Source organism: Acinonyx jubatus, chromosome B4 (genome assembly GCF_027475565.1).
Source record: "Acinonyx jubatus isolate Ajub_Pintada_27869175 chromosome B4, VMU_Ajub_asm_v1.0, whole genome shotgun sequence".
Classification (NCBI taxonomy): Eukaryota; Metazoa; Chordata; class Mammalia; order Carnivora; family Felidae; genus Acinonyx; species Acinonyx jubatus.
Window position 1 is genome coordinate 128,972,345 of NC_069387.1, and position 15,740 is coordinate 128,988,084.

Sequence of the window (15,740 nt, forward strand, 5' to 3'; positions counted from 1 at the left end):
CTCGGTCGGTTAAGCATCCAACTTCGGCTCAGGTCATGATCTCACAGTTTGTGGGTTTGAGCCCTGCATCAGGCTCTGTGCTGACAGCTCAGACCCTGGAGCCTTCTTCAGATTCTGTGTCTCCCTTTCTCTAACCCTCCCCCATTCATGATCTGTCTCTCTCTGTCTCAAAAATAAATAAACATTAAAAAAAATTTTTTTTAATTTTTAATCACATTTTTGGGGGTGCCTGGGTGGCTCAGTCAGTGAAGCGTCTGACTCTTGATTTCTGCTCAGGTCATGATCTCACAGTTTGTGAGTTCAAGCCCCACACTGGGCTCTGCGCTAACAGCATGGAGGCTGCTTGGGATTCTCTCTCTCTCCTTCGCTCTCTCTCTCTCTGCCCCTCCCCTGCTCACATGCTCTGTGTCTCTCAATATAAATAAATGAACTTAAAAAAATTGTTTCTAAATCACACTTTTTGGAGACCCTCCATGGCCACGGTTACTTGCTGGTGGTACAGCGTTAAGTGAATGAAGTGGCAATGGAAGCAGGTTCCCAGGCTACGCGATGGGCCTTACAGAGCTGCCCTCCCTGAATTGTGCATGAGGCCATCAGGCTGCCCTGAGAGGCAGCAGCGAGGAGCAGCCACAGCAAAACTGCCAGCGTGCACCCCTCCAGGGTGCCAAGAAGGACATCGCCGAGCTGGCCACACAGGGTACATAGGACTTTGTTCAATGCATGGGATTGAGAGCTTCCAAGAAGAAAAGTAGAAACACAGCCAGGCCTTAAAGAGACCAAGCCTAAGAGGGGAGACGAGCTTGAGCACAGGAAACAACCAAAACACGATTAATTACAAACCACCCCCCACCCCCACCAATGAAAGGCTGCAGAAAGTTCCAGGATCCTGGGGCAGGAAGAGGTCCTCGGATATCATTTGGAACTGGAATCTGGGTGCCATCACTTCCCAGCTATGTGACCTCGGGACCAGTTATTTAACCTCTCAGATCGATCTCTTCCTCTGTAAAATGAGACCATACGTGTTATAAGGATTAAGGGAGATAGAGCCTGGAGCTTTGTTAATAGTTAACAGATATTATTTATTGTTATGACCAGGAGCCCAGTGCCCCACCTGTGTTGGCTGTGAGGAAGGTGGCTCGCCCCTACCCGGCAGGTGCATCTGAGCCCCCAGGCCTGTGGGAATGTTCTGGCAACCCCCCAGGGCCCCATTATGACTTTTGCGGGTTCAAGTCACTTCTGCCTTCATGGGCCCCTTCTTACATTAATATATATATATATATGCACATATATTTTTATATACACATATATATAATTATATTTTACAACTGCACTGAATGAATCTATCAATGTACCTATATATAATATATAATACCTATATATAATGTGTAATATGTAATATATTATATTTAATTTATAATAATATGTAAATTATAATTATTATAGTTAAATTATATATTATATAGGTATATTATATATTATATATCACCTATATAATAAATTATATATTATATATTAATATACCTGAAATTACCATAACACTGTATGTTAGCTATAATGGAACTTTTTAAAAAAAATTTTTTTTTAATGTTTATTTATTTTTGAGACAGAGAGAGACAGAGCATGAACGGGGGAGGGTCAGAGAGAGGGAGACACAGAATCTGAAACAGGCTCCAGGCTCTGAGCTGTCAGCACAGAGCCCAACGCGGGGCTCGAACTCACGGACCACGAGATCATGACCTGAGCTGAAGTCGGCCGCTTAACCGACTGAGCCACCCAGGCGCCCCTATTAATGGAACTTTTAAAAAATGTTATATATTAAACATTTTTTCTCAGGGGTGGGTGAGATGGGTGAAGGGGTCAAAAGGTATGAACTTTCAGGGGCACCTGGGTGGCTCAGTCAGCTGAGCGTCGGACTTCAGCTCAGGTCATGATCTCACAGTTTGTGAGTTGGAGCCCTTCGTCAGGCTCTGTGCTGACAGCTTGGAGCCTGGAGCCTGCTTCTGACTCTGTGTCTCCCTGTCTCCCTGCTCCTCCCCTGTTCACATTCTGTCTCTCTCTCTCTGTCTCAAAAATAAACATTAAAAAAATTTTTTTAATTAAAAAAAAGGTATGAACTTTCACTTATAAAATAAATAAATTATGGGAGGTACAGCATGGTAACTATATTTAATAATACTCTTGCATATTTGAGAGCTGCTAACAGAGTAGATCTTTAAAGTCCTCATGCAAGAAAAGAGAAAGAAAAACAAATTGCGCGACTCTGCACAGCGCTGGATGGTCACCGGACTTAACCATGGTGGGCATTTCCCAACATACGCAAGTATCAAATCGTTACGTTGCATGCGTGAAACTAACATGATATGACACGTCCATTATACCTCAATCAAAAACAAAAGCAAAAAACCCCACACTTTTTTCTACCCAAAAGTTCATTTTCTTCCGATTTTATAAGAAATCAAAACCTTTCGGTGAGCCTCTGGAGTGCGTTGGGTGCCTGGTGGGGAGTCAGCCCCCGGTTTCTGGTGACTGTTGCCCACTGGCCCTTCTGCTGTTGGGAGACTTTGATCCCGAGGCCTGTGAGATCCCTATCTCCTGTCCTGTCCTTCTCCTCCTAAAGAACAAACAGCCCAACACATCCTGCTTCCCTCCCTGCTCACCCCCTCCCCAACATCCTCCTTCAGATGGCAGAGGGAACAGGGCGGGGGCACAGAGGCACCGGTATCAGATGGGTAAGTGTCCTGGCTGTGTCACCTACAAGCTGAGTCGCCATGGCAAATCACTCTGAGCTGCAGTTTCTTAATCTGTGAAAGGGAGCTGATAGCACCTTCTTCTCAGGGTGACCGTGAAAGTGTTTTAATTTAATTTAAAAACTTATCCTATGCTGGGGCGCCTGGGTGGCTCAGTCGGTTGAGCGTCCGACCTCGGCTCAGGTCATGATCTCACAGTCCGTGGGTTCGAGCCCCGCACCGGGCTCTGTGCTGACAGCTCGGAGCCTGGAGCCTGCTTCAGATTCTGTCTCTCTCTCTCTCTCTCTTCCCCTGCCCCACTCTTGCTCTGTCTCTCAAAAATAAATAAACATTAAAAATTGTTTTAAAGCCTTAACCTATGTAGCATGTGGGCACATGATAGATGCTAAGAAGATAAATAAACAGATGTCTTCCTTCCCTTGGGAGACTCCCTAAAGGGGTGACAGTTCCACCTGTGCTGCCGACCCCAGTGTCCAGGAGGAGAGAGGACAGAGAAGAGGCTTGGGTGAATTTGCAGTGAGCAGCACCGAACAACATGGATTGTGGCTGGTGAACGTACTCCCTCCTCTGCCCCCTTGGGAGGACAGCCCTCCCTGGGAAGCCATGTCCCTTCTCCCAGAGCCTGGGAAGCTTGGACAGGAACATGTGGCGGGTGAGGGGAAAGATGCTGGTGACAGCCAGATGTACCACCACCAGGTGGCCAGGAGCTCACGGCACCAGGTTAGGGGTTCCATCTCCCGGACGGCGCTGGGGGCTCATGATGTATGCTTTCTGGTCTCCATATAGATCAAAGCCCTCCTGGCCTCAGTCTTTCTTTCTTTCTTTCTTTTTTTTTAATTTTTATTTATTTGTGAGAGAGAGACAGACAAAGTGTGAGTGGGGGAGGGACAGAGAGAGACGGAGACACAGAATCCGAAGCAGGCTCCAGGCGGTCAGCACAGAGCCCGATGCGGGGCTCGAACCCACGAACCGGGAGATCATGACCTGAGCCGAAGTCAGACGCTCAACCGACGGAGCCACCCGGGTGCCCCATCAGTCTTCCTTCAGATGTGTTAGCCTCAGGCACAGGGAAGCTTTTCTCGAGCTGTGTGACCTTGGGCAAGTCCCGTAACCTCTCTGGGCTTCCGTTTGTCCATCCGTAGTATGGGAACTGTCACACCTCACGGGGCATTCGTGAACCTTAAGGGAGAATGTACACAAAGTGCTAAACGCAGTCCTGAGCCGTGTTCAGAGCTGAGTAAGCGTTTGCTGTTATTAAATATTAGTTTTTAGGCCTGCTGGGGTGTTCGGGCTCTGCCCCAGTGGATGTCCAGTCTTGCTTCTCCAGTTCTGACCAGCTGACCGTCTGTCCTTCAAGAAACTTCCACAGAGCTCTTGCCTCCTCTGGCTCAGAGATCTTCTTTATTTAACCTGACCACCAGTTTCTCCGGCTCCACTCTGAGCCCCAGCTGCTGGCTGTTCCTGGCCACACGCCTGGCTGGCGTCCCTCCGGGATCACCTAGGTCCACTGGAGCCCTTGGATCATCCCCGCCTCACCTGGAATTGGGGAGGGACCTTGAAGGAGGAAGGAGTTTGGCGAAGTGGGGGATGGGCTGCAGCCACTTAACTACCCCTCCCCCCCACCCCCGTCCTCCACTCCTGCCCCACAACCCTTTCCCCATCCCCTGCGATCTTTACAAATGGAAGTGAAAACACCCCCACTCTCCTGGTCTAAACCCTCCAGTGGCTTCTTCCGGCGTTTAGAACAAAATCCAAATTCGCCTCTTGGCCGATGAGGCCCACTGACCTGGTCCTGCCCACCTTGCTGCCTTGAGTCACCCCCCACGTCCCCTGGCCAGGCTGACCGTTGAATTCACCAAGCTCAGTCCAGCCTCAAGCGTTTGTCCTTACCTTTTTCCTCCACCTAGAACTCCTCCCCAGTTTTTGGATGGGCCTTAACGTGTCCATCTCAGCTCAGAGGTGGGGAGGGGGGTGCCGGGTGGATGGGTGGCTGGATGGCGAATCATCAGCAGATGGGTATTTGCAAGGGCTCCGATCTCGTGGCGCACGGCCCCATCACCTCCTCCCTCCCCTCCCCCCCAACACACACCCAGAATACTATCCAGGCCCTTTGGACCAGGGAGGCTCCTTCTCAGGCTCACACCCACCTCTGCACACACGGGGCTGGAAGGCTTTACAGAAGAGGCCATCATGTTCTGTGTTTGGCTTCATACAAGCAGCAAGAGGGACATTTTCCATACAGAAAGCCTCTCTAGAAATTAAACAAGTAAATCAAACTGTTTCTGTTCCTGGGGTGGTCCTGCAGGGCTCTTCCTGGGGGAGAGGAGACCTCAGCCCTGTGCCCCATCCCCCCTCTTCCCCGAGGCCACTCAATCTTCCTGTGGACAATGGAGTCTGGTCCGCTCTGATTCCTGGTCACAGCTGATGGGGCAGATCCCTGGGGGACAGAAACATCTGGATCATAACCCCCAACCTGGCATTCCCAGCCTGCTCCAGAGCTGCTGGCAAACTCTAGGGCAGGATATCTGCCTCGGGGCAGATGGGCAGTCTTTGTGTCTGTAAGGGAAGGGGGACAGGCATTTATCTGCCCTGATGTGGTAAATGGCAGAGGAACCCCCCCACCGGAGCAAGCTCACCCCTTCCCAAGGCCTGCAGTCCACCTTGAACCCACGAAGCCGCTAAACAGACCTCCCTCCAGTGGAGTCAACATCTTCCCCCGGGGACAATCTCCTCCCCATGCCCAGCTGGCCCCGGATCTGCCCCGGGCCATGCGGAACACCTGCTCAACCCTTACTTCCACTGCTGCTCTTTTCTTTCTTTCTTTCTTTCTTTTTTTTTTTTTTTGTATTAAAATTTTTTTAGTGTTCATTTACTTTGACAGAGAGCTCGGCTCTGTGCCTATCCCTTAGTCAGAATCCATGGAGACCCTTGTGCACCCGGGCACTATGCTCTGCCTCCCAGGGGGACAGAAGGAGTATAGAACCTGGGCCCCATCCTACTTCTACGGTCAACTTCACAATTCAGAGAGGCACCACCCAGAGCAGTCGTGGGCCCTCGTGCAACTCCCAGAGGCCTCTCAGGGGACCACTAGCTGCCAGCACGGTGCTAGAGGAGACCACTTGAGGACACCGGCGGGGACGGTGGCCCCAAATCCAGAACAGCTGCCCTGCCCTGGGGCCTCAGTGGGATGACATCACCCTCCAGTCCTGACCCTGCCTCTTACGGTGTGACCTTGGGCTGGCCAGGTGGCCTCGGCTTCCTCACCTAGAAAGTTTTTTTTTTTTTTTTTTAAGTTTATCTATTTATTTTGAGAGAAAGAGAGAGAGCATGAGCAGGGAAGGGGCAAAGAGAGAGAGAGAGAGAGAGGGAGAGAGAATCCCAATCTGGCTCCGTGCTGTCAGTGCGGAACCCAACACGGGGCTCGACCCCACGAATCGTGAGATGATGGCCTGAGCCGGAACCAAGAGACGGACTTGGACCAACTGAGCCACCCGGGCGCTCCTAAGAAGTCGTTTTAAAGATTTCCACTTCACAGGATTGCCACGGGGCTAAACGAGAGGACATATGGGGTGGGCTTCACATACAGACTCTGGCACTTCAGAGGAGCTCGGCTATTATGATTCTGTAATTAATAGCTAATGGCTGGCATTTCACTGAGTGTTCTCCATGCTTCGGGCCATTGCGAGGCCCCTCACCTACATCATTAGATTCACTGTGAGGTGTTCAGGGGCCTTCACAGGGCAGAAGCTCCGCAGACAACCCTCCTTTCCAGTGAGCGCAGGACAGCCCCCAACCTCAGTGTTCCCAGCTGCGGCAGGAGGGGCTGGGAGCGATGACCTTCCAGCTCAATGTCCAGAGATCTCTGGGTCTTGGTTTCTCCCTCTGCTGCTCCTCCCTGCCCTGGCCACCCACCTGCCAGCTGGAGGTTCCAGGGGCCTGCCTGTGGACTCACATGCCCTTCTCCCCTACAGATATCTAGAGGCCCCCCCCCCCAGCCCCGCCCTCCCCAGCCTTCAGGCCCCAGGTCACAGTCAGCCCAGCCCCCAGGAGTTGATTTGCAAAGAGGATAAGGGATTGCTCACCAGAGTCTGTCCGTTTCCTGGCCAGCGGCAGACAATCAACCCATTGGTTTTCAATATCCAGATTTTGGGGCGCCTGGGTGGCTCAGTCGGTTAAGCGTCTGACTCTCGATTTGGGCTCAGGTCGTGATCTCACGGTTTGTGAATTTGAGCCCCCCCCCTGCCGTCAGGCTCATGCTGACAGTGCAGAGCCTGCTTGGGATTCTCTCTCTCCCTCTCTCTCTGCCCCTCGCCCGTTCATGCTTGCTCTCTCTCACGATAAATAAATAAACTTTAAAAAAATGTTTAAATGGCTACAATGGAAATTTTATGTTATACATGAGTTGCTACAATTTTTAAAAATTAGTAGTATACCAAAAAACATTGAACCGTACACTTTTTTTTAATCTTTGAGACAGAGCATGAGAGTGGGGGAGGAGGGCAGAAGGAGAGAGGGAGAGAGAGAATCTTAAGCAGGCCCCACATGCAGCACGGGGCCCAACACCGAGCTCGATCCCACAACCCTGGGATCGTGACCTGAGCTGACATCAAGAGTGGGACACTCGGGGCGCCTGGTGGCTCAGTCGGCTGAGCACCTGACTTCAGCTCAGGTCACGAACTCGCGGTCTGTGAGTTCGAGCCCCTCATCGGGCTCTGGGCTGACGGCTCAGAGCCCTGGAGCCTGCTTCAGATTCTGTGTCTCCCTCTCTCTGCCCCTCCCCCGTTCGTGCTCTGTCTCTCTCTGTCTCAAAAATAAATAAACGTTAAAAAAAAATTTTTTTTTAAAAAAAGAATGGGACACTCAACCAACTGAGCCACCCAGGCGCCCCTTGAACTGTACATTTTAAATGGCTGAGTCATAGGGTATGTGAATTATATATCGATAGAGCTATTTTTTTTAAGATTTTATTTTTAAGTAACCTCTACATCCAGCGTGGGGCTCAAACTCCCGAGATCAAGAGTCACATGCTCCACGAACCGAGCCAGCAGAGTGCCCCACAATTGAGTTATTTTAAAATCAGAGCTTCCCTGGACTTCATAATGGCAACTTATCTATTTTTTTTCTCCTAAGGCCCCACCTGGAGTCTGAGCTCCGGCCACAGGGCACAGCCACTGTGTTTTTAGGAGGTTGTGGAAGTGGGGGGGTAACCTCTCTCCAGGAGAGAAAGAATTTGCCTCCTCCTGCTGGCCACTAAAAGAACACTCTAAATTAGCAAGAGGGGCGCCTGGGTGGCTCAGTCAGTTGAATGTCCAACTTCGACTCAGGTCACGATCTCGCAGTTTGTGGGTTTGAGCCCCATGTCGGGCTCTACGATGACAGCTCAGAGCCTGGAGCCTGCTTCGGATTTTGTGTCCCCCCCCCCCTTCCTTCCCATTCATGCTCTCTCTTTCTCTCAAAAATAAACATTAAAAAAAATTTTTTTTAATTACCAAGAAAAATAGCTTGTCAGTTGTTAAGTATCTATCTCAGAAAAATGAAAAATTAAGACATACATGTGATTTAAAAAATACTTCATAGGGGCGCCCAGGTAGCTCAGTCACTTAAGCATCTGACTCTTGATTTCGGTCTTGACATTGAGCCCCGAGTTAGGGTCTGTGCTCAGGGTGAAACCCGCTTAAGATTCTCTCTCTCCCTCGCCCTCTGTCCCTCCCCCGACTCGTGCGTTTTCTCTCTCTCTCAAAAATAAAAATAAATAAATAAAATACTTCATAGAGCTTGAGAGGGTTGTGCAGGGAAAAGCGAGTCTTCCTCCTACCCAAGTTCCCACAACTACCCAGAGGAGGGTACCATTCATTCTCCTACTTCCTTCCAGAAATATGTTCCATGCCTCTCAGGTGAGAGCCTGCCATACATACTGTCCCACACTTTGGTTTTATTCTCTTAACACTATATCTTGGAGATTGTTCCGTGTAACTAAAATTCTTTTTTCTTTTTTTGTAATTGTTAACATTTATTCATTTATGAGAGACAGAGAGCACAAGCAGGGGAGAGGCAGAGAGAGAGGAAGACACAGAATCCGAAGCAGGCTCCAGGCTCTGAGCCATCAGCACAGAGCCCGACATGGGGCTCGAACTCACGGACCGTGAGATCATGACCTGAGCCGAAGTCGGCCGCCCAACGGACCGAGCCACCCGGGCGCCCCTAGTGGGTTATAATCATAATGCTCACAGTCACTTCTAGGAAGAGTTAGGTGATTGCTAGCTGTCCTAGTATAGACAACGGTTTCCAGAAACACTCCTATCACCCATACCCACGCTCCAGATTCAGCTGGGGTCCTGACACAAAGGGGCAGGGAAAGAGGTCATATCACCACGTCACCACGATATGTACCCTTGGCACCCAATGTGGGAAGAAGGTGGACAACGGAGGAGAACCATGGTCTGCATTGTGCAGAGCCAGAAGCGAGTGTATGGAAACCTCTTCCAATTTTCAGATGTGTGGAATCACAAGGCGGGGGTGGATTCAGTTCCCGCCGATGCCTGGTTACAAGAGAACTCGGCACCATTGGGAGGACAGGCGACCACACGGCACATGTAACTATAAATGTGCCACGCACGATTTTCTTCTTTGCTGGGAATCCCGCGGAACAGAATGGATCAGAACACCTCTGTCGTAGGACACACACCGGTAGCAGTGCAAACAGCAAGTGCGTCCGTGTGTCATGCCAGACGTTTTCTATAGCAGGACACATTTTGTTCTGACAAAATTTTGCAGCTCCCGATGAAACAGCACAGAAAATTTGGCCTCCCCAAATGTGACAATATTAAAAATTTAAGATTTGAGGGGGTGGGGGTGCTGGCTGGCTTAGTCGGCAGAGCATATGACTCTTGATCTCGGAGTTGTAAGTTCGAGCCCCACATTGGGTGTAGAGATTCTTTTTTAAAAACTCTTTTGGGACACCTGGGTGGCTCAGTCGGTTGAGTGTCTGACTTCAGCTCAGGTCATGATCTCGGGGTTCGTGGGTTCGAGCCCCACATTGGGCTCGCTGCTGTCAGCACAGAGCCCTTCGGATCCTCTGTCCCCCTCTCTGCCCTTCCCCTGCTTGCACTCTCTCTCAAAAATTAACATTAAAATTTTTTTTAATTTAAAAAAACTTTGAGATTTATGTGACATTACCAATAACAGATTATAAAGCTGGGAAGTTTTTCTTTAAATTTCTTTAACGTTTATTTATTTTTCAGAGAGACAGAGTGCGAGCTGCCAGGGAGGGGCAGAGAGAGAGGGAGACACAGAATCCGAAGCAGGCTCCGGGCTCTGAGCCGTCAGCACAGAGCCTGACGCGGGGCTTGACCCACAAACCGTGAGATCATGGCCCAAGCGGAAGTCAGACGCTTAACCGACTAAGCCACCCAGGCGTCCCGAGAAAAACTTTTCTAACATAATAAAATGAAAAACTTTTTTTCGATCAAACATGCTGGAAGCCTGACCTTACTTTCTCCTTATAGAAAATATAATAAAGTCACTGCTCTCTGAAGAGCATGCAGCCCAAATTGTAGAAAAGAAAAAGAAAAAAAAAGTATTACATGGAATGTCAGGCAGTTAAGAAAAAATGTCTTATTGCTCTGGCTTTACAATTATGGTATTTGTCAGCTTTTTAAAGTTTGTCATTTATAAGAATGTGTTTTTTCAGTCTCCATGAATACCTAATTTTATGTTCTTTTATTTTAATGAGGTCTCCAAATTTTTATAAACTTCAGGCTCCATAAAACTCGAGTTCACCCTGTCCTGATGTAACATGCATTGCTTACTTTGGGTATCTGTCCCAGAAAGAAAGGAAGAAAAGAAAAGAAAAGAAAAGAAAAGAAAAGAAAAGAAAAGGAAAGGAAAGGAAAGGAAAGGAAAGGAAAGGAAAGGAAAGGAAAGGAAAGGAAAGGAAAGGAAAGGAAAAGAAAAAGCCTGGATTAGATAAATGACCTCAGAGACTTCTTCCAGCTCCAGAATTCTCTGTGGGAAATGTGCCCTGCCCCCCTCCTCCCAACAGCTGCGACTCCAGCAGAAAGACAAGGAAGTCCTGTCTTGGAGCTTATCCGAGTCTTTCCTGCTGTACTTGGAGTCCATTTCCGGCAGGCAGACAAAAACACGGGTGTGCAGAGCTGCGGAGGGAGAGGTGAAGACAGATACCTTGAAGGTCCAAGCTTTGGGGGGAAGGAAAGGACAAACGGATAGGACCCAAACCCTAAATGCAGAGAACCGATATAACAGCCTCTCCCCATATAACAGCAATAGTTACCATTTAGAGCTTTCTTTAATTTAGCATTTATTGAGTGCCTACGGTACGCTAGGTGTGGTACATGTAATCTCTAATCCTCCGCCAGCCAGGACTTGAGGTGAAGTGACTTGCCCGAAGTCGCCCGGCTCTGCTCTCTCCTGCCCTGCACACCCTTCCCTCCAGCCAAGTCCTACTTCCCACATACTGTCTTCTCTTGGGGAGGAAATTCCTGCTCCTACTTTGGTTTCCTGTTCACGGGCACCTCCTCTCTCTCACCCCTCAGTTCACCACCAGGATAATTGGTCTTGCCCTCCCCTGCAGCACTTAGAATATACCCCCAGAGGATGTTGATAGTGCGGGCTCACAGCTCCCTGGTGCATTGTCCTCTTGGCCTCACCCTGCTTGAAATTCTACTGTTCATTTCTCGGTTTATCAGTTTAGTAGAATGTAAATTCCACCAGGGCGCATGAATGAACGCTACGCATCCGTCCATCAGCAATTAACAAAGGGCTATATTTGCATATTGCCTTCCGATTGGTGAATCCCGTAGTTTCTAGTTTCCTCCCAGCCAGTAGGGTGAGGGTCAGAGGGTCGGCATCTGTGGCCACACTTCCTGTAAACCAGCTCTTCCTACCCACTGGAAAAGAGTGCGGGTGGGGGTGGGGGTGGGGGAACGACCCTTCATTCCCCAGCCTTTCCTTCCTCCCTACCCCTGGGGTTGGCACACCATCTAGTCACTGGAAAGGGTGACTTCACTTGGTACATCTGAGAACCAGAGCGGGGAAAGGTTGATGTTACAACGAGCTGGGGCAGAGGGAGGCCAGGAACCAGGGTCCTACTATGCTGCAGAGATCGGCCACATTGTGGGGTCAGACCTTTGGGGTGAGTCTGTGTAACACCATCTCGGATCTGAGATCCTTGGGGATCTAGATCGGGCAGGTGCAGGAGGGCTCGGGGAGCACGGGGTGGACTGTACACAGAGTAAACCTCAGGGTATGGGCTGCAAATTCCTGGGCCACCCCCCACCCCCAGCGAGTCCAAGCTGAATACGAGGTTGTCCAGAAGCCTGTGTTCTTAATCAGCTCCCTGGGGGATTTTGACACAGTAGTCACCTCAGAGAAAATCAGCAGAGAGGCACCTGGGTGGCTCAGTGGGTTAAGCATCCGCCTTCGGCTCAGGTCATGACCTGGCGGTTTGTGAGTTCGAGCCCCGTGTTGGGCTCCGTGATGACAGCTCAGAGCCTGGAGCCTGCTTTGGATTCTGTGCCTATGTCTCTCGCTCTGCCCCTCCCCTGCTCGCTCTCTTTCTTTCTCTCTCTCAAAAATAAATAAACATAAAAAAAAGGAATCAAACAGAAGTTGGTGGCAGCACCCCATTAACTTGCGGCCTCAGTCAAGATTTTCTTTAACCTCTCTGGACCTCAGTTTCCTCCTCTGTAAAACGGGGAGACTAATCCCCACCTCAAAGATATATAGACATGTAAAAGTCAGGGCACACAAGAGGTGAGTCAATAACTAGTAGCAAATTATCTTTGTCATGGAATCAAAGCAAAGACAGTGAAACAAACTGTCACACAGGACATGCTCATCCGCTGGCCAAACCCCCCCCCCCCCCAGGACATGGAAAAGTTCAATGAACAAGTTCCTTGCCCTGGTGGCCTCAGGCCTCTCCCTCTACACACTAGAAATGACCCCGTCCCCCATGAACCACATCTTATGTTTAATGACCTATTGTTTCAGGCAATCCAGATTTTCTGGGAAAGCTTTAATCACAAACAACCAATTAGATCATTTTCCATAATATAGGCTTTATATTTGCACCAAATTGATCTTTCCTTCCAGCTAAAAGGTCATTCTTTTTCATAAAGATAATTTACTAAACGTACAGGGAAACAGGGCTGAATTTTAATACTTTATGAGGCTTTTCACTGGTGTAAATTCATACATCATGCAATCATCTTCCTTATACCACATGGCCTCGTACTGATTCAGGAAATATGAGCCCCTATCCCTTGTCCTTTTCACATACATAAGAGGTTGAATGCTATACATTGCATGTACCCGATCATCTTTCTGATTCCTGCTTTCTCCTCAGTCGGCAGTAGAACCTGGAATCGTGATTCCTGGAGCCAAGCACAGGCTTTGGGTGCAGAGACTCAAGCTTCCATTCAAATTCTGACTCTGCTGTGCTTAGCTGTAAGACCTCAGGACCTTTGCACTTGGCTGTTCTCTTGGACACCCTTCCTACAGCTAGGTCCTTCTCAGCTAAAACATGAACTCATCAGAAAGGTCAGCCTGGCTTCTCCATACACGGTCTCCACTCCTCACATCAGCTCGTTTCAGTACTTTTATAATTAATTCACCATATTCTGTTTGCTTTTGTGTTTTCTGTCCTTAGAAGGCAAGGGCTTGGCCTGACGTAGGCTCTTGTGATGGAGGCTGTGTGGGCATGTTGGCCAGTCACGTCCATACACGGGGCCTCAGAAATCTCATCTGTAAAAGAGGGATAAAAATCCCCAGGCCTGAGGTCTGTGTGAGGATTACAGGACACAATGACACCTGCGGTTCTTTGTGCCTCCGCCCCCAGAGGTCAGCCAGGAAGGGAGACGGATGTGATCCCGGATCTGGCTGGAGTCACAGGGGCTAGAAACGAGGCCATGTCTCAGCTTGTTCCTGGACCTCCTACAGTTCCCCCAAGAGACGATTGGGCGCCCTCCTACTTGCCCTCCAAGGTCTCTCCCATTTCCTCTTTTTTTTTTCCCTCCCCCACCCATCCTCACCAGGCTTCCCAGGGTTGGAAGGGGTTTTCCTGGGAAGGAGATGAGGCATGAAGCCTTTGGAGGTCAGCATGGGTTAGTTCATTACAGGTGCTTCAGGGAGAGCCCTGCTTTACTTGTCATCTCCCCTCCCCCACCCCTGATCCCAGGGTTCCCAAGGCACCCAGAGCAAGGCATGGAAATGGAAACTGCTTCCAAAGGCCAAGTTCCTGCATTCCTGTCTCCTGTGCTGGCCCCCCTTCTTTTCACCATCCTCAGGCTTTCTTCCTCCTGCACCTCCTACTATGACCTCCAGTCTCAACCAGATCCTACCTGCAGTGGCCACAGCTCCTGGGTCTCCCTCACCAAGCCCTATTCTTTGGGACCCACTGCGGTACAGCCTAGAGCTTTCCTTAAGAGCACAGCCTGACTCCCCCCAGCCCCCCACACATGGACTTTGCAATGTGGGACACATTCCTGCACCCCCCCATCCATGAAACTTATGAATAATAGTTCCTACTCATTCACTTCCTCAATCCATATCTGTGTGGATATGTGCCACAATTCTTTTCAGCTTTGGGGATACATCGGTGAACCAAACAGATGAAATTCCTTGCTCTCCTGGAGCTTACATTCTGGTGGGGGAAGACACACACACACACACACACACACACACACACACTGAAAAAAAAAAGAAAATATATAATAAAAAATATAATAGAAACATTCAGCAAGGAAAGTGGTTGGGTGGGGAGCATGTGTTGGGGGGTTCACTTGGCAGACACAATTTCTTTGAATTCTCACAACCACGTTTCAGTGGAGAAGCCTGAGATCTAGAGAAGCTAGGTGATTAGTCCAAGGTCATGCGGTTTGGAAAGCAGTGAAGTCAGAATTTGAATCTAGGTCAAACCTATGGTATCTTTAAAAAGTGATTCCTGACAATGTATATGCCTCTGAATCGGTGCGGTAAATACAGTTGCCTTTTATTTCTGGGACAATTCTTTCAGTAATAAAAGAAACAAACAGAAGAGATCTAAGTACACATTATGTTACAGCTTTTATTGAGGAATGCAATAAACACACATATCATTTTCCTGTATAATTTTAATGGCCTGCGGGAGAGAATTTTAGAAAAGCATCTCAGTCGGCTGAATGACGAGTTTAGGGAAAAAACTGACTCAGCACAAACCCCTCATCCCCCCAGATGAGGTCACTGCAGTTGGGCAAGGTGACTCGAGGTCGTTCACCAAGGCGATCACCAAGCCGAACCGGCTACACCAGATTCCCCTGTCTTTGTCGCTTTAACAGTACGGGGCACTTGGTGGCTCCAGAGGGCGCTATAGACTGGTTCCCCAGAGGACCGCCAGGGGGCGATAGACTGCAACCGACCTAGGTGAGCCGGGGACCGACTCCCCCTGGGAGTGACGTCATCTGGCGATCCCGAGCCGCGGATGCGAAAGTCAGATGAGGGAAATTTCTGATGAAGGGAGAAACGGCAAGAGAAAAGACACCGAGGCTAGGACGTCGGTCCATTCGGCCTTCCCTGATTTCGGATTCCCACTGTTGCCGCCTGGACAGCTCTAAAACAAAAGCCTGACTGTCGCCACCCATGAAACGCTGTTAAGGACATCAACATAGCTTACAGAAAAAAAAAAATCTAAACACAGACCTGCATGATCTTGCCGCGGCCTAATTCCAGGCCAACGTCCCCTGGAGCCCTACTGAAATACTTTCAGTTCTCTAAATTCATCACATTCTCTCTACCCTTTGAACCCTGAAACCTTTGGTTCACTCCACCTGAAATACTGTTCGCACCAGGTTAACGGAGAACTACGTCCGTCTTTCAGCTACATGTCACCTCTGGGACATCTTCCCAGGCAAGAGCCCTTCCCTCATCCCCTCTACCCCTCAACTTCAGTTTGGAGTCGGGGGCCCCTTCTGAGTTGCCACCACCGCATAGGCTTCCCCT